We start from the raw sequence: 22,391 nt of genomic DNA on the forward strand, positions 1-22,391 counted from the left end.
TTCTCCTTAAACTGTAGGTTAAATTCCTCGTTCTTTAGCAGCGTTGAGTTAAAGCGCCATCTAGGGGCACGGGACATTATTTTACTGAGTGAACCGTTAAGGAGGATGTATTTGTGGTCTGACAGTGCAATTGGCTTTAAGTCAACGTCAAAACTCTCGAATAGTCTAGGGGAGGAGAAGACATAATCAATTCTGGAGAAAGTCTTATGTCTCGCGGAGAAGAAAGAGTAGTCCCGCGAGGTTGGGTTGAGTACCCGCCACATATCCATAACCCCCGTATCTTTAGACCAGCCACGTAGGGCCGCGGTTGCCTGCTTTTGATCGTGGGTTACTGCATCTCCGGATTTATCAACCAATGGATCCCACATGGCATTGAAATCAGCCCCCACTATGAATGACCACACGTCTAATAATTTAATATTCAGCTTTCGCTTAGCTACTATAGCTACTCCACGAGACTTAGTGCTAAAAGAAGAGGAGCTTATGTTGTGATAAAAAAAATTGCAAGTCTTGCACTGTCAGCCTTTAAAAGATGCGTTTCACTCAGAAAAGCCACATCGACCTCCTGCCTTTTCATCCATGTATGTACACTTGTGCGCTTATGATGGATATTAAGCCCCCCTGAATTCCAGATCAAGATGTTCAAATTAGCCATAGTCTAAAAAGGCTGCAGTATGACTGAATGTAATCCGTTTGGAGTAGAACACCATAACATATATATATATCCACTTGTTAAGGTCCCAGTGAGTTCCGAGCGGGAGCGTGAAAATAAAAATAAAACAGAGCGAGTCGACTGGAAAGAAAAACAAAAAACGACATAATCCCCCATTCCCTCCCCCCTCCCCAGAATACTTGTCCAGTACCGATCAAACAGCCCTCGATACCCCTCCCCAGAGGCACCATGCCCCATTAAGTAGGTTGCTCTAACACCGACTGAGCATACCATCTAACAAAAACACTAAGTACCAAACTCGCTCCGTATAAAAGCTGTGCACGAATAGAACAATTAAGGCATAGTAACAAATATAACAGTCCTCTAGACTTTAAATTCCTGGTATAACCTCTCAACAGTAGTCATACGTTTGCATTCAGGTTGTGCTTGTTAGGTCTCAAAGAAAATAAATATAGAAATAATAAATGCACATATACATATATATATATATATATATATATATATATATATATATATATATATATATACACACATCCACACACTCACCCACGCTGGTAATGTAGTACCAAAATAGGGTAGATCCACACAACGCATGTATCCACCGACAACTATATCCTGAGTGGTAGAACAGGATAAATGAAATAGTGAGTGAGCACATACACATACATACGCCCATCCATACAACCATACACACACACATACCTGTAAGAGTATTAATATGGCAAGTGAAATTATATTTGGCCATTTCAGCCCATATTTGACTAAACATTGTGTGCCCTTTCCCTCCTATTAAAATAATAATAATAGTAATAACAATAATAATAAAGAAATAATAATTGCACACATATATGTGCAACCACCACCTCCTATAATATATATATATGAATGTGTGCGTGCACCTATTATACACACACACACACACATACACACACACACACACACACAGCAGCAGTGTAGTACAGAAAAAGGTAGATCCACACAATGCATGCATCTACCAACAACTATCTATGTAAGGCAGGGTAAATGGAATATTGAGCACACACACACACACACAACCATGCACTCATATATATATATATATATATATATATATATATATATATATATATATATATACACACACACATATATGTAAGAGGGTATTAATATGGTAGGTGAAATTATATTTGAGCATTCAGCGCCCTCTACCTCCTCTTAGCCTCCATCACCGCTGAATAGTCGAGATGCCGAGAGCATTGGTCGCATAGATACGACGTCATCAGTCTGACGTCATCAGTCTGTCCCAGAGATATCATATTATACACAGTCCGCTCCGGACCCGAGTTAGCAGCGAGCAGTGGCTATTGCAAATGAATGTCTATATCAAGTCCATAGCACAATCCCAATATACACAAACACATTCATTGTAACAACCTCTGTTAACTGTTGTCATAATAATAACGTTTAGCTTGACTGGCTTCAGCAGGCAGTAGGGATAGCTGCGATATTGCTATAGCTGGCTAACGAGGCTAGCCGATACCTTCACCTTGTTTGCTCGATTCCCTCGTTTTCAGATGCCTGGTTATATAATCCTCCGCCTCGGATGGGTTGTCGAACGATTTCTGCTCCCCTTTAGGAGATGTGATTTTCAACGTCGCCGGGAACAGCAGACCAAACCTGATATTCGGGCAGCTGCGTAGCATCTCTCTAGCCCCCTTGAAGGCCGCCCGTTGTTTCCTTACTGCCATCGTGTAATCTGGGAAGATGTAGATCTGTTTCTTGTTGTGGTGGATGGGTCGTTGAGTCGTTGCCTTCCTCAGGATATCCACCTTCTCCTGGAAGTAGTGGAATTTGATCACAATCTGTCGTGGGGGTTCCCCATCCTTTGGTTTGGGTTGCAGACTCCTGTGTGCTCGGTCAATCGTCGGGGTGTAGTCCAGGTTGAGTGAATCTTGGAGCAGCTTAGCCACCGTTTCTTCCATCCGCGCACCTCCAAAACGTTCATCTACTCCAATTATCTGACAATTGTCTCTGCATTGTCTGGACTCAAGGTAATTTGCTTTGGCCGTTAGTTGTTTGATATCAGATTTCATCGATTTCACCTCCGTTTCTAGCTCGACGACTCTATCGGAGTAGTGATTAGCTCCCTCTTCCAATGCTTGTATAGCTGTAGCCTGTAGCTTGATATCTTGGTTAGCCTGATCTATAGCCTCGTTTTGTTCCGAACGCACGGTAGCTATTTCTCTTCGTAGTTCGTCGGAGAGGTCTCCCATCTTAGCGTACAGTTCCGTGGTTATTATAGCCACCGTGCTTTCTATCTTTGACATCAACCGTTGTTCCGAGTCTTTGATGGCTTGCATGATAGAGGTGAAATGCATATCTGGCACGGCCATTTTGGGCGTCCCGGCCCCAACGGTGCCCGAGGCTTTCGGGATTGATGTAGGCCTGGTTTTGCTAGCCATCTGAGGGTCGATTGTCGTTCAAGTTTAACAGAATATTTGCGAAAAAACTGTTTTCCTTGTGTTATTGAGTGGTTATACTCTAATCAGGGTTCGGTTCCGGAGAGGCAGAATGAGAATCGGCTACCACATCCAAGGAAGTACTTGACCGGAGTTAGTGGGACCTTGTGCGCTTTTGTCCTAACCCGAGGCAGTGGAGTCTCGGTCACACTGTATTGCACATCGTTGCGGGCAAGACCACCCGCATTTCATTGTATACTCGTATGCCGTGACAAATAAAACTCTTGACTTGAAGGCGAGGCACCGGTGATGTTTGGCGCGGTGATAACGGTGCATGTGTGATATACGAAGCAAAGCTGTCGAAAGGCAGTGGAGTCTCGGTCACATCTGTGGACACAAGGCGACGGACATCAGTGGTGTTGGGCGCTGTGATAACGGTGCATGTGTGATATACGAGGCAAAACTAATGAAGGACAGTAGAGTCTCAATCGCATCTGTGGACACAATGTACGAAGCAAAGCTGATGAATGGCGACGCGGGTTAGGATGAGAGTGGTGCGACTGAAATTCACTCAAGTTCTAATATTCGTCTAAAGGCTGAAATTTTACGAAATAATTGTTTTCGTGCAGAGCTCAAATCGGACACGTGTTACATGTTGCTGCTCACCCCACCGGCAAATTTCATTAATAGATCCTTGCATTGTCAATGAGGGTCAAAGTGTAGAGATGCTGCTGAGCCATTTTCAGTAGTTTATTGAACCATTTGGTGAAAAGAAAACTATATTTATACAAATTGTTATTCAATATCAATTTATTTTTTAATACATCTGAATAAATTTTGTATCTCTAATGTGTATTATTATATGGTGTCTGTTCCTCTTATTCACCCCACCTGCTTTACTCAGATAAAATATTAAGTAAATAAATAACAATAAAAAATAAGAAAAAGGGTATTTATTAGCCTTTGATGTCAGACATTTGGATCTAGAGAGGGGTGTAAGCCGTCAATATTTATATATTTTTTAAAAGGCAGCTCTTCTAATGGCTGCCACTGACCACCATTTGATTTCTCAATTACATGTAACCATCTGGACTCACCATAGGCTTTTGTTAGGAGGTGGCATGACAGTGGTGGACAGAGTAGAACCCAAGCGCAGACAAGCAGAGGATAGACAGGAAGCAGGTGTTGAATCTTGAATTTGAGCACTGCTCCTTTAATTTCGGTAAGTAACAAAGTGAGAGGGCAAGTCTCCAAAACGTGCTAAATGCCCTAAAAGTCATAAACACTTTAAATAATATTATCCTCTGTGACAAGGAGCGATAATGACTTCAACAAAATAAGTAATGCTACTCACAATAGTGTTCAGCGAACAGCTGACAAACACAAAGTGATACACGACAGGAACACGACTACTCACTGTACGGCTGACAAACAAAAGAGCAATAAACTAAAGGGTACGGAGTGAAGAGAGCTTCACAACGGTGAACAGCATAACCAGACAGGCTACCTGGGGTGAACAGATTAATGGCGCGACAGGGAAGTCAGGGCAGACCACACTTAAATACACAGACTAATTGACACAAGAGGGTAATTGGTAATGAGACACAGCTGGGTGGAACAGAGTGAACAACCTGGGCAAAAATACTGAAACAAGACTAGACTAAATAACACATAGATACAGACACAGGGGAGACTCAGACAACACTAGACTAGACAATGGGGCACAACACAGACAGCAGATACACAGACAACAGATTAGTGAGGATGACAGAGAACTAATGAATAAACATTGACAGACACAAATGCAGTAGCATATTGTTCATAGGGGGAGGTGGAGAAAGTCCAAGGGCAGGTGGGAGTTGTGAAGCAGGACCGGGGGGAACGTTACAGGCTTTAGTTGAGCAGCCCAAGCATATAGTTTTTGGTTTGGCAAAGGCAATCCACCATCAGACTTAGGGAGTTGTAAGGTTTTAAACCTTATTCTAAATGTTTTGCCTTGCCAAACAAATAGAGAAATCTGATGATTTAGCATTTTAAATGTTGGTTTCAGAATCTGGATAGGGATCATTTGAATTGAGTCAAGTAATTTTTTATATTGTGTATTATTTTATCATAATTAGCATGGTATAATGTGTCTATTGATGGTGGTATGAATTCATAACAAGATTTATTTTGATCAGAGTCAGAGACAAAAAAAATCATGAGAAGAAGTTGATAATGCCAATAACAGCAGGCAGAGTTAAAACAATAGTATCTGAAAGGATTGTCAATAAGACATTCTATTTAGTCTATTTTGCAATTTAATAATGATGATGAGGCAACTTACTTAAAAGGCATATCAACAAATACCATAATGACATAATGACTCAATGCTTATATATTTTAATAATCAATGTGAAATTGCATTAGTTGTGCCCAGCAACACTAGTATTACATCTCTGCCCATGGCCCTCCATGTTTACAGTAAGGCAGGGATTAGGGTGAAAAGTGGGGGTAGGTGGTTCCTGGTTGCTGTGTAGAGTAAACACCCTACTGGCTGCAGCCTTTTCTCTCTGGCCCTCATACCAAGTATTTTACTTCTCAACCATTAATTTAACCGCCCCCACCTCACCCACCCTGCTTCCCAGCTTAACTCTGTCCATTAACATGTACAGAGTCATCAGTTATGAAATGTTCCCCTCTTCTTCTTAACTTGTGCAGCGTTATTATACAGACACCCACTGATGGCAGTCTGTAAAACATAGCAAGGGATTATTATTATTATCTCCAATACAGACATATCTATCTTATTTAAATTAAATTAATGGGACATTTTTTTTGTCTGATGAGAACCTGATGAGAGTCTGATAATGGTCTGATGAGAGCCTGATGAGAAATAGATGAGAGCCTGATGAGAGCCTGATGAGAACCTGATGAGAGTCTTTTGAGAGTCTGATGATGGTCTGATGAGAGCCTGATGAGAGTCTGATGATAGCATGATGAGAGCCTGATGAGAGCCTTCACTACACTGTGGATGAGTCACAGGGGAAGCAGGGTCTACATGCAGGGAGGAGGGAGGGGCATCTTTTTAAAACCCATGATAAAATTGTATTGAATGGAATTTTGAATGTACTTCTGAGAGCAGAGAGAGAGAAAAGAAATTCAGAGATATGGAGAGAGGAGAGAGAGCGAGAGAATAGATATACAGTATAACAACGTTTTTCTGTTTTGTTTTTTATGTCCGTTTTTCACACCGACGGTGGAGGCAACCATGCAAGGTGCCAAACTGCTCATCAGGAGCAGTTAGGGATTAGGTGTCTTGTTTTCTGAGTTCCTTTAAAAATTACAGTCAGTGGTTTATCTCATGTTCTAATGTGTGTGTGTGTGTGTGTGTGTGTATGTGTGTGTGTGTGTGTGTGTGTGTGTGTGTGTGTGTGTGTGTGTGTGTGTGTGTGTGTGTGTGTGTGTGTGTGTGTGTCTGTGTGTGTGTGTGTGTGTGTGTGTGTGTGTGTGTGTGTATAAAATATACAGTATGTGTGTGTATATATACTGCATATGAGTGCATGTGTGTGTGTGTGTGTGTGTATGCGTGTGTGTGTGCATGTGTGTGTGTGCATGTGTGTGTGTGTGCGTGCGTGCGTGCATGTGTGTGTGTGTGTGTGTGTGTGTGTGCGTGCGTGTGTGTGTGTGTGTGCGTGCGTGTGTGTGTGTGTGTGTGTGTGTGTGTGTGTGTGTGTGCGTGCGTGCGTGCGTGCGTGCGTGCGTGCGTGCGTGCGTGCGTGCGTGCGTGCGTGCGTGCGTGCGTGCGTGTGTGTGTGTGTGTGTGTGTGTGTGTGTGTGTGTGTGTGTGTGTGTGTGTGGGTGTGTGTGTGTGTGGTGGTAGACAGCAGGGCTACAGTAGCTAAGTGCTGTTCATATGGCCATCAGCAGAGTGCCTGTAAGTCAATGCCTGTAAGTTTTACATCCCTGGAAATGACTTAGCAAATAAGGAGATGCTTACACAGTCAATCACTGACTATTAGTAAAATGTAAAATAAATAAATAATAAAAAACAGAGAGAGGGGGATAAGAGAGACACAAACACAAGGAGAGATAGGGTGAAAGAGAGAGAGAGGAAGAGAGAGAATGGCAGTGGAGTGGAGGTCTTGATGGAGTTGGAGATCTGATCCTAAATCCAAGTCTTGGGGCCAGGAGATAGGAGACAAGGCAAGGAGGTAGAAGACGAGACCAGGAGGTAGGAGACGAGGCCAGCAGGTAGGAGATGAAGCCAGGAGTGGAGATGTTCGCTGATGCTGAGAAATCCTCTGGATAACTGGGATTAAGACTCTTACCTGGACCTGTTCATCCCTACGTTTCCTCAGGAGCACTTTGTGGACCTGGGACCCGTAGGTGTCTCTTAATGGATCTTAAGTAGTTTAAATTTAACAAGAGATTTATGTTAAGTGAAGTGTAATCTGAGTATAACTGCTGATACTTAAAAACATTATGGTGCAGAGGATGTCGGCTGATGTCAGAGTGGCAGCAGTCGACACCAACGGATGAGAAATCATCAGCATTTTTTTTGGTACACTCGCTGGAGGGAAACGAGGAGGAGGAACGAGGAAAAGGGTCTAATTAAAAGGATTTAAGCCTAATTAAGCTTATCTGTAGAAGCGGTGTCTAATGCCAGGCCAGCATGGTGGTGGATGGGATGGAGGTGATTGCTGTCGTCGTGGTGATTGGTCTATTTACTGTGGTACTCAAACAGTTTGGCATCTTGGAGCCCTTGGCGCTGGAAGGTAAGAATATCTTATTGGTGTCACGCAAAAAAAAAAACGTGTAAGTTAGATTTAAGTGATTCTCATGCTCTCTTGTTTGGGTTCTGAAGAAGCTCAACGAATGTATCGTGAGACATTTAAATGGGAGACTTTTAAATCCAAACAAAAATGGTTTTGGCTCTCGAGGCAGAAGTTGTTAGCATTTGTTAGCAAAGCTAGTAGCTTCAAAAAGAGAGAGATATGGTAAAGACCTTTTCAGAAGAATTCTGTTGCTAGGGAAACAGTTTGGGCCTCAGTGTATTTCCTGTCAGCTATTGTATTAGCAAACACTACAACAGGAAAATAAAACGTGGGACAAAATGAATGTTTATGAAAAGGCCTAAAGATTTATTTTTAATGAAACCCTTCATTTGATAAAGTGTGCATTTAGAAAATAAATTCAATTACAATTGTCTCCTCTTCTTAAACACACATCCTGAACCTGTCCTTTCATTTGTCTCCCATCTTTCATCTCTCTGTCTGTAAAGATGGTGAGTATGTCAAGTCACAACCACTCTGTTCCATTTATTTACTTTTACTGTATTTCATTTTTCTATGGTCTGTTCTGTCCAGTGTCATTCTGTGTTCTGAGTTCACAAGGTCTTGTAAGCCTCTCACTTGTATTCTCATGTATTGTTCACAAATTAAAATATGACACCATAACTGTATATCAGACAAAAAGTGACATCATGAATAGGTCCTATACATTTATACATCTCATTGGCTCAGATAATTGTCCCTGTTCCTCGAACACTGATTCAGTCTCGTTCATTCGAACCAGACTTGATACCAGGGATGCGTTGCTCATGGGACGGGGTTGCACTATGTGCAACCATGCTTTTGTGAGCATAAGCGCGTGCACGCAGGAATGCGCTGCACTCGACTGATGCGCCAACTCGTTAAGTACCCAGCAGGCTACTTTGCATATCAATAGCGCCGGTCGTCAGGTGTGTTCAAATACGTTCTCAGATACATTCACACAAAACTTGTGAATGAAATGTGTTACATTCCATTCGTAGAGGCAATTAGGCACTGTCTTTAGTCTGTGCTCATGCGAGGGAACATTTATGTGAATGCGCGGGAGCGTGCGCACGCGCCCGGGAGCGTGTGTGCACGTGGCGTCATTAGCGTGCGTGCAACCAGTTATGATATCAGCAACGCAACACTGCTTGATACTCAGGATAATTGCGAGCGGCCGCCTCACCTGAAAAGACAGCAGGTGTCGATCGCAGAAATCCTGATTTTCTAACGGCATTGATTGATTGATTGATTGATTAAAAACTTTATTAACAGATTGCAGAATGGGTACAATACAGTACGGCTCAATAGCCTCGCCGACAAGTTAAATGCATAATCTATAGGCTAATTTTAAGTCCCTCATTACCCCAATCAATCAGATTATATTTCTTTAAATGTCCCTGCTGGCAGTAGGTTTAATGGAAAGAATAATCGAATGAGATCTTGCTAGCGAAAATAATTAGTTATATTATCGTATAGCTCTGCTCAGCGTCATAGTGCAAATACTCCACCTCAGTACTTGCGCACTGAATAAAAACTCACAATGTACCTTTACATACCAACATCTGTCTGACCACACCCCCATCCGCTACCTACATAAGCAGGGGTGTGGCCATGCCCTCATCTCCTTCTTCACTTTCACCACAAGGAAGTGCCTGTATACCAAACACTTGAGCTAGGTTGTTTAATCTGAAGAAAGGAGAACAGAAGAGCAAGGAGATACGTTGACATTATATCTTTCGAGAAAATACGGCGATAATGTCTTCGTCACTGGGGTGTCTGGAAGATGATGATCATTCTGACCTCCATCGCTTTTTTTCGTATTAGGGGCTCGCGTCGCTGGTCTAATCCCCACCTGCAGTCCTCCAAGCTGCAGCTGGACAGGTATTACCTTCGGGTCTGCAGCTGGACTGTGCAGTAGGCATCGGCTGTTGTGAGAAGCTGGCTGCCTCTGGGTGAGTGATGTTTTTTGCTATGCGAGTGCCAGTTGTGTTGCTATGGGGGGTTAGCTGCACAATTTACGAAGGCCGGCCCCAGACTAGTATCCTTTTTTCTGCCTTTTAGACGGCAGAGGGAGGGTCCTGGTTTGAAGCCCACGATAGTCAATCTAGTGGGCCGTGACCAAGGTCTATGGTTAAAACCCGGGATCTTTTGGACGAGCGGATTCTTCTCTGTCATGTGAAGGCCCCATCTTTCAAGTTGAAAGTAACCCTCACAAGGAAAAGTGTGTTTGGTGCTTCTTTATCGGAAACACCATGCTCAAGTTGGCTGCAGCCTATAAAGGATTTGTGCCGACACCGCTGTATATCTGCATCGTTTTGGAAACTGTGTTGATTTATTTTTCTCTTCTCTCTTGATGAGGAGGTGAGTCAGACGGCGGCTGTCTGAGGTGTTGGCTTATTGTGTTCTCGTGTGCAGTTTCGGTGATAGCTGCTTAGCTTGCGTGCTAGCTGGGTGAGCTAACTGTTAGCCAGTTAGCTGTTAGCTGCGGCGCTAGCTCGTTATGTTCACTAGGCCAGGAGCGTTAGCTTGTTGCTACCAGCCGGCCTGAGTTGGCTGTTAGCTTATGCTACACCATTGAACATTAGCCGTGAGGATAACAGGCCATAACACTCTGACTACGACGTCATCTTTGACAGAGGATGTTAGTCGGCCCTACACCGTGTTGCCCCGGCAGCGAGGACCTTTGTCAACATGGAGAGACCAGTGGTTGCAGTCCTCTCAGCCTGCGCTCGTGGTATAGGTAAGAGTCCTTCTGGACGCTTAACGCCTCTTCCTTCCTTCCCTTCTAAATGTTTTGTAATAACGATGTTTTCCAAAAACGTATGTTGCTGCACTACATTGGGGATACGACATGTGTTGTGTGTGAATTGTCTTGTCGCTGGTATAGCTTCTCTCTACCTAGAAAATCAGCGTTGTTTTTTACGTGAGTAAAAATGTACTGGTTTGGTTGTGATGAGAACTTGTGTGTTCATGTAACGTTAGTTAACGTGGTTGAGCTCACAACTAGTTGGGTTACTAACCCTGCAAAGCTATGCTTAGTGACCAGTGTTGGGCAAGTTACTTTTAAAAAGTAACTAGTTACAGTTACTTCTTCCTAAAAGTAACTAAATTACTTACTCAGTTACAAATTATAAAAGTAACTAGTTACTTCAGAAAGTAACTATTGCGTTACTTTCTATATATATTTTTTTTTACATAAACAACATACACAAATCTAAACTATTTTAATGTTGCTGTGGGACAAAGTGAGACTAGCCTCCAATCAAATGCCATGTATGTAGATATTATAATTACTATGTTTATATATTAGTGGATCATACAAATACAATAGATGTTTTGGAACTTTTAATATGTATTGCCCCTCAACAGGCCACAACTGGGCAACATTAAATTATGCTTGTTAAGCACTATACCAAAAATAAATAACAAATATATACTGATTGATTGAACATTTTAATTAACAGATTGCAGAATGGGTACAATACAGTACGGCTCAATACACACAATTGTTAAGGGGATGCAGATCAGAGAAAGAGTTTCGTCTTGTTTACATCAGGGTCCCCCATTTTCAATTCATGACATACACAACATACAGATATAAGAATCTAATCGAATCATTCTAAACCAATCTAATCATGACATTTAAGACATGCATGACATACAGAGATATATCTCTGCGCACCAGACTGTGCTATTAAACCAGGAAGTGCAGCACTATGTTGAGCCCATAGATATATACTGTATGGTTGAGCCTGTCAGCAGTAGAGCCACTACTGCCCTGCGCTGCAACACAAGAGTGAACCGCTGTCTCACGCTGACTGCTCGCTTATTATGTTGTTCCGTTGGATTCGTTTTAGATTATTTGTACTGTACACTACACAGACCCGCGGTCTCCGCTGACTGAATCGCTTGTGTTGTGGCTCAGACTCTCGATGCGTTAGACCCGCCCACCTCTACCTTTGATTGGCTTACCATGACATTTTACTCAGCCTCAGCCAATCGTCAGCATGTATGCTTGGCTCGCGCACTGCCCACTAAACAAGGAAGAACATATTATTGCCTCTCGGCGCAGAGATCTGTCTGATGAAAGAAACAGGTTCATTCATAGTAACGCGCCGCATTTTTTTGCAGTAACGCTAACAGCGTTATTAAGATTGGAAGAGTAATCCGTTAAATTACTCGTTACTGAAAAAACTAATGCCGTTAGTAACGCCATTACTTATAGCGCCGTTATTCCCATCACTGTTAGTGACATATGATCGAGGGGTGAGTCCTTCTCTCAGCCTGTGATGACAATAAACAGGTAGCATGTTCACATATTAACACTTTGATTGCCACTCACGAGTTTTCTCGGATTTATAATAGTTACGTTGAAAGCCACTCACGAGATTTCTCGGATTTTTTTTATTTTTATTTTTTAGCGATCTGAAATCATATTGCATCTCGCGAGCCTACCCTAGTCTACCCGAGAGCCGCCAGCGATCAGATGTGGAAAAAAGGCCCCCTATCGTCTCCCAGATGACATCAGGGATTTTGGAATGGACTCAATGAAAATGGATGGGGGAAAAAATCCTGTACTCCACATTTTCCAGTCCACTGATGCAGCCGGGGTTACCAGAGTTCATTATGGATCCTCTGAGCGCCGCGGATCATGAGTTCTACTGTATACACGTTAGATCTATACACTTATCGATTTTTTCGAATGGTGATCAGGAATTGGAATATACCAGTTGGATACCATCTGATGTCAGGTAAGGAATCTATGTTATCAGTGTTAGGATAATCAGACTAGTTTTGATGAAGATATAAGCTGTTTTGTGAAATGTGCTCCAGCGGTTTCACTGTAAAATCCACAAGGAAATGAAAACGGCTATCAGCGCGCGGCTCCAATGGGCGTGCGTGTACGTATAATATTGATCATCTAGCGTTTATTTGAAAACGATTCATAAATAAATCAAATCAAATCAAATCAAATTTATTTATAGGGCCCGACAACACACGTTAATGTCCCCATGGGCCGTACAGGTCTTCTTTAAACAAGTCAAGAAGACAACATAACAATAAGTCAAGAACAGAACAAGAACACCATATAGGCAGACAAATATCAACGTTCTGGAATATTCCAGTAAAAGACGATTATCACAGAATGGCCCAGAATGGGCTGTTTTTTACCTCAAAACGGGTGCTTTTCAAAATGCTCTCAAACGGAAATGAAGCGATAAAAAACCAATCTGCCTTGACAGCACTGACTGGAAAATGATTCTTTGATAAGCGACGGGCAGATTAGACACATAATTAAAAACATAGATTAGGCGATATTAACGTTAACATTAAAGTGGATGGTGGCATTCATGCACTAAGTCTGGCGCCACCTGGTGGCACTGAAAGTGTTAACAGGGCAGTACCTGTTCAACCTGGTCGTATCAAGGGTAAGGTGGGGAGGGGTGATTTCCCCCCGGTTTCCCTGGGGCTTTCCCCCCTCCTCTCAAACATGTTTTGTTTACAATATATTGTTTCACTATGTTTGTGGGGATACGGTGTAATCCATCAGCTTCTGCTGGGGTTGTGCTCCTGCTTGAGAAAACGATTTTTTCCTAGGGAAAAGATTGTTTTGGTCGCTATCATGTGGACTTAGCAAGGCCTGTGGCCAATACATAATCGAGGACTTGTGTCTTCTCTCGTTATGAAAAACGGCGTTCCTCTTACGGTAGTGAGAGTGTACTTTTGCCTTTTTTGTTGTGATGGAGGGTTGTGTGTGTCGTTAAGATCCACAACTGGGTTAGGTGTTGGCCTACAGAAGTCACATGTGTAAGCTCTGGTACCGGGGCTCTTAAAGGGGCCCTCTCTGGGTCTGTGTTTTTCTTTGTAAAATTCAGATGGCAGGTTTCGCACATGCGTCTACAGTATGTGAAGCTGTTAAACGCTTCATGTAGCATGCTATGACTAGTGTCATGGCTCTACTTTGTCATTACATCGTATCAAGGGTGAGGGGTCATAAAGGGGTGAACTGGTAAACCTTCCTCCCCTTTTTCTGATTGGTCAGGTAAACCCCCTGTCCTTTGGGCTTCCTGTCACGCTGCTGGATCAGCACGTTACAGGGTAGGGGGGGGGGGTTCCTGGTCCCACGCCATATTGGGCGGTGGACCACGGAAATTCCCCCGCCATAGAGTACGTCACTGGGCGCGTTTCTATTGGTAAGACTTCCGTGGGTTATTCAGGCTCCATGTTATGGATCTCTGTTACAGGGAGTTTCAGAGCCTCCTCCTCAGGGAGTTTCAGAGCCTCCTGTGAGTTCAGACCCTCCCTCCCTCCTCCTCAGAGTTTCAGAGCCTCCTCCTCGGATTGTCAAGGTGAGTAGAACTTAAAAATATGTTCTGCTCTGTTGTATGTATATTGAGCTTGGTGGGTGATGCAACGCAGTAGAGACGTTGTTCTTCTGCTCTGCTCCCTACTGGTAGTGTGTGTATTGGATCAGAGCCTCCTCCTCAGGGTGTTTCAGAGTCTTCTCCTCAGGGAGTTCAGAGCCTCCTCGGTGAGTTCAGAGTCTCCCTCTCAGTGAGGGAGCCTCCTCAGAGTTTCAGAGCCTCCTCCTCGGAGAGTTCTAATCCAATTGTTACATAGCTCAATGTTGCAATATGTCTTTTCAATCTATTGCTCACGTGGGAAGTCTCTCTGGGGGTCCCCGTCCTCTCCTTTATGGAGCAGGTTGACGGGGTATTGTTAGGGAGCTCCCTGACTCCTCGCCGGTAATGGTCTGTTGAGTCATGGTTTTTCCTCCGTCATAGGGTACGTCACTCTCCGTCCCCTCTTTTATGGAGCATGGTTGACGGGGTGTTGTTTTCCCTCAGCCGCGTCGTATGGGACCCATGTCCGTATTTTTTTCTGTGAAAAAAGCGGCTTCTCCAGGTCAGTTAACCCGTTGTCCGCCGGGGACGCAGATCTGCTGTTCTGGTACCCTGAGGGACTTTTTTTTCGGGGGGAAAAATGCCGGGTCGGCCCGGGTGTCACAGGGTTTGACGTTATGGAGTTGTTCGTGGTTGTGTTACTACGTATTACCCCTCACTGTTGCTTGGTCCATGTTGTGTTGTACCTTGCACTGCGCTAAGGGGGCCTGGTCCTTCTCCATTCTTTTCGCCCCTCTCTTCTCCTGCTTAAGCATGGCTGGGAGGGGGCTGTTGAGGTGGTTCTTATGGAACTCCTCTGGCATCCCTGTGTACATCCCGGTCAGCCGGGCCCGGTCCGAAATTGTTTCGTCGACCCGTAGGCCTGGGATAACCCCTGTTTGAAAACTGAAACACTTGTACTGCGGTATAGCCAGTGTATACCCACAGTTGTGTTTTGGAGTTTTTTCTTGCGGGGTTATAGGAACAACCGCCTCATGTTTGGTGGTTGGTTCCCTGGTGTGTTGGTAGCGGAGTCAACTCTCGAGTTGACCGCTTGAGTGTGCCCCCGCACGTTTCATGACGTCTGCCAATCGTGTCAGCCTTCTCTGCCTCGACCCCTCTAGAGAGTCGGAGGGTTTTGGTGGAGGCTGTGACATGGTGCGCAACAATACCAGCATACGCCCCTTCCGCCGGGGTGCTGTTTCAGCAGTCCCCTTTGGTGCCTGTCTAGTCCGCAGTGCTCCAGGCTTAGGTCAAGTGCCTGTTGCCTGGATTGAGGGATCGACCTCTTCTGGAGGTCGTCTCCCCGGTGCGCTGCCTGCTCCTGCTGTAGGTGTAGCCTCTTGAGTGCTTCGAGTTTACAGCCATGCCACCCTGAACACGCCCGATCTCGTTTGATTTCGGAGGTGGTATAGGTTCAGGCCTGGGTTGTGCTTGGATGGGTGACTGCCTGAGTATACCAGGGTCAGTGAGTCAGGCGGCGTGCTATTGGGGGGAAGGGCCTGCTCTTGGATGGGCCCTGTCCGAATACGCTGGCGATGTGGGGGGCGGTGTCACTAGTGACCGCCTGGTGAGGTCTCGATGCTGTGGCGTCATTGGCCTCTCCAGGCCCCCCTTTTTCCGGGGGGGTCCTGTCCCTTTTGGGTCTGGGTCCTCCTTCGCGCTCCGCTGCTACGGCCTTGCCACGGGGTTGGGCTTTGCTCTTGACCCTGTGATTTTAGGGGTGGTAACGGGGGTTTGTTCCTTTTTCCGTTCGTTCCCTAGTGGCATGCGGGTTGTGCGTTTGTGTAGTCGTGGGTACGCCCCACGGTCTGCTCACCCTGTGCATTGAGTTGCTCAAGCTCCTCTTCGCGCAGTCGGATCCGTCTCCCTTCCGTCCTCCAATAGGGAGGGTCGGGCGGGCTCGGTTCCTCCACCGGTTCTGATGGTTGTGGGGGGCCTCAGCAGCGTGATTACCAAACCAAGCCGCATTTCTCGGAGACGCTCTCTGATTGGCACTGACTGACGCTCTCTGATTGGCCACTGACGCGTTTGCCCAATCCGTGACGAGCTGTGTCTTTGCCCATTTCCACGTCAAACAGCCTGCAAACTACCTGGCGTTCTATCGCCATGCTCTAAGACAAACTCTAACCTTAACCAACTTCGAAAGAGTGCCTAAGCTTAACCGTCTAAAGAACTTGCCGTCATGCTCTAAGACAAACTCTAACCTTAACCAACTTCGAAAGAGTGCCTAAGCTTAACCGTCTAAAGAACTTGCCGTCATGCTCTAAGACAAACTCTAACCTTAACCAACTTCGAAGAGTGCCTAAGCTTAACCAGTGTAGAAACAGGCGTCGGCCAATCAGAGAGCGTCTCCGAGAAATGCGGCTTGGTTTGGTAATCACGCGCCTCAGCGGGGTACATTTGTCGAGCTCAGCTCTGCTCAGCTCCTGTGTTGCACTATGACGCTGAGCAGAGCTATACGATAATATAACGTACGGTTATGTATATAACCATAGTTATATGAGTATAGTGACGCTCAGCGTCAGGACTCCCCTGAGGACCCCTTGATCTTGCCTTGTGGTGAAAGATTGGGAAGGAGATGAGGGCATGGCCACACCCCTGCTTATGTAGGTAGCGGATGGGGGTGTGGTCAGACAGATGTTGGTATGTAACGGTACATTGTGAGTTTTTATTCAGTGCGCAAGTACTGAGGTGGAGTATTTGCACTATGACGCTGAGCATCACTATACTCATATAACTGGTTATATACATAACCGTACGTTCAACTCTTTCAGAATAAGGATACAAATAAGCCCAAAGAGTATATCTAATTGATACGAATTATATTATGAGGATATCTGTACTGTATGCACTCGGCTTAGGTATCATGTACTATAAATCAAATCAAATCATGTCACCCCACTTCTTAGGGACCTGCACTGGCTCCCCATTGCTGCACGAATCCGCTTCAAGGCCCTCGACCTAGCATACCGTGCGGCAAAGGGAACCGCTCCCGCCTACCTCCGGTCAATGGTCTCTAACTACACACCCTCAAGACCCCTACGCTCTGCATCTTCTGGCCGCCTCAGACCTACTCCTATCCAAGCTCCGGGAGGGTCATCAAAGAGAAGTCGCCTATTCTCAGTCCTTGCCCCACAATGGTGGAATGAACTACCCACCCCAGTTAGGACAGCCGAAACACGTCCAATCTTTCGCCGTCGACTAAAGATGCACTTCTTCAACCATTATCTGAATAAAATAAAAATAAAAATAAAAAAAAATCTAACCCTAACTAACCGTACTGTCATGCACTTGTCCTAATAAACTAACCTACACTGTAGCACTCAACACTTTGATGAACATTGTTGGTCAGCTGATAGAGTTGTGCCCTTCCTGATGGCTTGTCGTACAGAACTTGTAAGTCGCTTTGGATAAAAGCGTCAGCTAAATGACTAAATGTAAAATGTAAATGTAAAAATCAAATCAAATTTATTTATAAGCCTGACAACACACATTAATGTCCCCATGGGCCGTACATGTCTTCTTTAAACAAGTCAAGAAGAAAACATAACAATAAGTCAAGAACAGAACAAAAACACCATAAACAAATTTAAAATAAATGCAAATAAATGAAAGAATGCAAGCACTCCCAGACATACCCCACGCGAAGGTAAGGAAAAACTCACTAAAACCTAACAATAGGGGAAAATGCTCCACAGGCAGTGTGGAGGAGAGAAACCTTAGAAGGGCCATTCAAGGGGGGATCTCCCTTCTTAGATGTCGGTGATAGTAGTGTTGCAGACTAACAGTTGGTATAAATACATGGTTCCCAAAGTTTTCAAAGCGCGACGCCCGAAACAACGTGTCAGAGAGGCTTGGAGGGAGGCTTGCAGTTTCACTATTAATCAGGTTTTAATCTGTTTCGGACATCATCCATACATGCATTGAATTGATTAACCTTTGGTTTATACCAGCAACCAGAATAACTGAAAAAAAATGCACAGTGCATTTCCATAGCTGTGGATGAGTCCACTGACACCACTGAGAATGCTCAGTTGCTGGTGTTTGTGAGGTTTTAGTGAGTTTGTGAGAAGATTGGATCAGTTGTACTTTTTTTTGGAATACTTGGAACCCTTTTTCTGTGGAATATTTGATGCGGCCCAGCCTCACCCAGACTCTACCTCCAGCGGCCCCCAGGTAAATTGAGTTTGAGACCCCTGCTTTAGGGTAAAGGTGTAAAAATTCAGGTGGCAAGTTTGCACATGAGCCTGAAGCCATGTATAAAACCAGTTTTTGCACAGGCGAGGTTATCGTCTGTGGCTGGCGTGCAGAATGTGAAGCTGTTACCCTAACAGGTATAATGCGCTTTCATGTAGCACGCTATGACTGGTGTCATGGCTCTGCTTTGTCATTGCATCGTATCAGGGGTGAGGGGTCATGAGGGGTGGGCTGATAAAATCCTCCCCCCCCTTTACTGATTGGCCGGGAGGTGGGACCTCCTGCCTGTCCGTTTTGCCCTGTCGGCTGAGGGGCACTCCCTGTTATAATAATAATAATAATAATAATAATTTAGGACCTGCTCAGAGGTCATCAATCGGCACACATGCGATGCATGCATGCAATTCGTATCTGCGATTAACCCATCCCGTCGTCCTTCCCCCCCAAGGGCAGCCGGGAGCAGACAGGCGTCAACGTGAGCCGCGCCAGGGGACCAATCCAAGTGCTCCTGTCCGTCTTCGTCAAGGACGCCACAGCGTTAGCGATCTATTGTTGTGCATGTTTTTCCATTGGGTTTATCTTATCGGGGGGGGAAACCCTTGCGAGCACGGGGAGAACATGCAAACTCCACACAGAAAGGCCTGGGAGATACCCCACCTGGGTAACTGACATCATGGAAACCTGGTCCCCAAGCGGGAATCGAACCCTGGACCTTCTTGCTGTGAGGCGACAGTGTTAACCACTACACCACCGTGCCGCAGTGTTAGGATGGGTGGGTCACGGGATTTCCCCCCGGCCATGGGATACGTCACTGGGTGCGTTTCCTATTGGCCGGGAGACGTCCGTGAGGTTACAGGCTTTGTGTTGCAGACCGCTGTCTTTGTCAAAGTTGGATGATGCGTTGCATTCGAAAACTGTTCGTTTTCTGCTCTGCTCTCTATTACAGTGTGTATTGGGCTGTTGGTCACTTGGCCCAATTATTATTGCATGTATCTTTTTCAATTGTACTCACGTGGAGGTCTCTCTGGGGGAACTTCTGTCTTCCCCTCTTATGTGAGGAGCGGAATTGACGGGGTTGCCCTCAGTCGCGTCATAGGTGTCTGTGTCTTATTGACCGGCTTCCTGCTGCTCGTCCCAGACAGCATGGAGGGAACGTCGTCTGGTGTTTTCTTATTAGAATTCACCATTGATGTGTTTCGGGTTCTTGACGTGCATATAGCGCTGGCCCTGGGTGCTTCCTATGTGGAACCACGTTTTTGGGCCGGCGCGCCTTGGTTGCCCAATTCATAGCGGGCGACTAGGAAGGAGATTTTTTATCTCTACCGAGCGCCAGTGCAAGACTCGATGACTCGGGGGGAGATGACGGAGTAGATCATTACATTGGCGGAGGGGTCTCACGCCCATGAGGTGGGCCGCCAGGAGCAGCGCATTCACGTTCTGTCCATCTTGGTGGCGCCCTCTGTGATGTTTTAGATCGACACGCGTACCTACCCCCCCTCTTAGGACTGGGGATGGCGGCGTGACTAGGACGCAGGAATGGTTCTGGTCACGCCGGACCAAGGCAGTTAACCCGTTGTCCGCCGGGGCGCAGATCTGCTGTTCTGGTACCCCGAAGGACTTTGTGCTTTTCCGGGGGGAAAATGTCGGGTCGGTCCGGGCTTCGCGGGGATTGATGTTGTGGATATGTGTGTCATGTGTATGCCACTACGGCTTGCCCATAACAGTGACGTGCTTGGTCCATACTGTGTTGTACCTTGCACTGTGTTAGGGGGCCTGGTCCTTCTCCGTTGTATTCACTCCTCCCTCCCCCTGCTGGGCAGGTATGGGAGGGGGCTGTCGAGGTGGTTGCTGTCAACCCCTCTAGGCATCCCTGTGTAGGTCCCGGCTCACCAGGCCCAGGTCCGGACTCGTTCCCGTCAACCTGTTGGCCTGGGTTAACCCTTTGAAAACTGAAACACTTTGTTTCTAGGTTTTTCTTGGTGGGTTAAGGGAACAACCGCCTCCTGTTAAACTAAACATAGGGAGGTGGTTGGTTCTCCGGTGTGTTGGTAGCAGAGTCGACTCTCTGGTTTAGGCCGGGCTTGACCCCGTCTGCCTGCGAGTGTGCCCCCGCACTTTTCATGACGTCTCTCAATCGTGTCAGCCTTCTCTACCTCGGCCTCTCTAGGGGGTCGGGGTTTGTGGAGGCTGCGACATGGTGCACAGCATACCGAACGCCCCTTCCGCCGGGGTGCTGTTCACAGTAGACCCATTAGGCGCCTGTCTAGTCTGCAGTGCTCCGGGCACAGGTCGAGTTACGCTCTTGACCTGTTGCCAGGATTGAGGGATCAACCTCTTTGGGGGTTGTCTCCCCAGTGTGCCGACTGGCCCCACAGTGTTGTGGGGGTGTAGCCTCTGTGGAGTGCTTCAGGGCGGCGTGCTGTAGGGGGGAAGGGCCTGCTCTTGGATTGGGCCCTGTCCGATACACTGGCGATGTGGGGGGTGGTGTCACTAGTGACCGTCTGGTGGGGTCTCGATGCTACGGCATCGTTGGCCTCACCAGGCCCCCTTTCCGGGGGGTCCTGACCCTCAGGTTGTTCCTGGGGCTGGGTCCTCCTCCGCGCTCCGCTGCTATGGCCTTGCCACGGGGTTGGGTTCTTGACCTTTGACCCTGTGATGTTAGGGGCAGTAACATTTTTTTTCCCCTTCCCGTTCGTTCCCTAGTGGCATGTGGGATGCGCGCCTGAGTAGTCGCGGGTCCTTCTGTGTGAAGGTAAGTCCCACGATCTGCCACCCTGTGCATTGAGTTGCTAAACCCTCTTCGCACAGTCGGATCCGATTCCCTCCCGTCCCCCTCTAGGGGGGTCCGGGGGCTCTGGTCCTCCCCGGTTCTGATGGTTGTGGGGGGCCTCAGCGGGTACATTTGTCGAGCTTCCGCTCTGCTCAGCTCCTGTGTTCCACTAGAGTGCAGAGCGTAAGCTATATGATATATAACATACGGTTATCCTATAACCATAGTTATATGAGTATAGCGAGCGCTCTGCACTGACTCACTGAGGACCCTGTGGTCTTCGCCTTCGGTGGTGAAAGACTTGGGAAGGAGCTGTTAGTATGGCCACAACCCCGCTTATGTAGAGGAGCGGATGTGGGTGTGGCCAGGCGGATGGGTGTGTACATGTGAAGAAAATTATTCAGTATTAGATTGATAAGGGATAGGGTTCCACTAGAGTGCAGAGCGCTCGCTATACTCATATAACTATGGTTATAGGATAACCGTATGTTTTGTCTGGTGATCGTATTTGGTGACAGGATAAGGATATTATTAACAAATATGTAAATAAAAATCAACCTATTTTCCTGTTCTGGTATTTAAATCCCCACATATCAGAACACATCCCAGTGACTGAAAATGGACAGTTTCTCTCTGTAAATCAGTCTGTATCTGTAAGAAGACAGATATATGAGTTGTTTTAAATAATGGTAAATGGTGCATTTTATATAGCACCTTTATCCAAAGCGCTTTAGAGTTTTGTTCCTCACCTTCACCCATTCACTCACACATTCACACACCGATGGAGGACGCAACCATGCAAGGTGCGAGCAATTAGGGGTTAAGTGTCTTGCTCAAGGACACATCGACACGCTGCCTGGGAGGAGCGGGAATCGATCCGGGAACCTTCCGACTACCAAACGACCACTCTACCTCCTGAGCCACTGTCACCCCTGGCTTTATGACCTTCTGTAGTTCTTCTTCATGCCATATCATGATTCCTCCTGAGTTTCTGCCACTATTGAGGGTTTTTAAGTGAATGCACTTTCATTTCCATGTAGCCCGTAAAACAATGGATGGATGTACTAGCTTGATACCATGCCTCATGTATGTAGAAAATAACACTGCAGTAAAGAACCTGGGGTTATTATT

At 45.9% G+C, this 22,391-nt stretch overlaps 1 protein-coding gene across 1 annotated transcript in view; it reads left to right on the forward strand.

Moving 5' to 3' along the window:
- The window catches only part of LOC311236610 (calsenilin-like), a gene marked incomplete at its 3' end in the record, with an annotated part of 88,454 nt that overhangs the window by 41,949 nt on the left and 24,114 nt on the right, over positions 1-22,391 (forward strand). The window lies entirely within an intron of this gene.

The sequence above is a fragment of the Notolepis coatsorum genome (assembly GCF_963971535.1).
Source record: "Notolepis coatsorum genome assembly, chromosome: 11".
Lineage (NCBI taxonomy): Eukaryota > Metazoa > Chordata > Actinopteri > Aulopiformes > Paralepididae > Notolepis > Notolepis coatsorum.